This window comes from Bison bison, unplaced genomic scaffold, assembly GCF_000754665.1.
Source record: "Bison bison bison isolate TAMUID 2011002044 unplaced genomic scaffold, Bison_UMD1.0 scf7180017864461, whole genome shotgun sequence".
NCBI lineage: Eukaryota > Metazoa > Chordata > Mammalia > Artiodactyla > Bovidae > Bison > Bison bison.
In genome coordinates this window covers 3,272,791-3,273,221 of record NW_011495023.1, presented here as the reverse complement: position 1 = coordinate 3,273,221, position 431 = coordinate 3,272,791, and the positions used below count along the sequence as shown (strand labels likewise).

The window sequence follows — 431 nt, the reverse complement described above, 5'->3', positions numbered from 1 at the left end:
AAAGGAAAGATATAAGCATCTGAATGCAGAGTTCCAAAGAATAACAAGGAGAGATAAGAAAGCCTTCCTCAGCAATCAATGCAAAGAAATAGAGGAAAACAGAATGGGAAAGACTAGAGATCTCTTCAAGAAAATTAGAGATACCAAGGGAACATTTCATGCAAAGTTGGGCTTGACAAAGGACAGAAATGGTATGGACCTAACAGAAGCAGAAGATATTAAGAAGAGGTGGCAAGAATACACAGAAGAATTGTACAAAAAAGATCTTCATGATCCAGATAACCACGATGGTGTGATCACTCACCTAGAGGCAGACATCCTGGAATGTGAAGTCAAGTGGGCCTTAGAAAGCATCACTATGAACAAAGCTAAGTGGAGGTGATAGAATTCCAGTTGAGCTATTCCAAATCCTGAAAGATGATGCTGTGAAA

The 431-nt window shown here is 39.2% G+C and overlaps 1 protein-coding gene across 1 annotated transcript in view; it reads right to left on the bottom strand.

Moving 5' to 3' along the window:
* MALRD1 (MAM and LDL receptor class A domain containing 1) overlaps positions 1–431 on the bottom strand; it is a 559,293-nt gene that overhangs the window by 339,326 nt on the left and 219,536 nt on the right. The gene's annotated exons all lie outside the window — the stretch shown is intronic.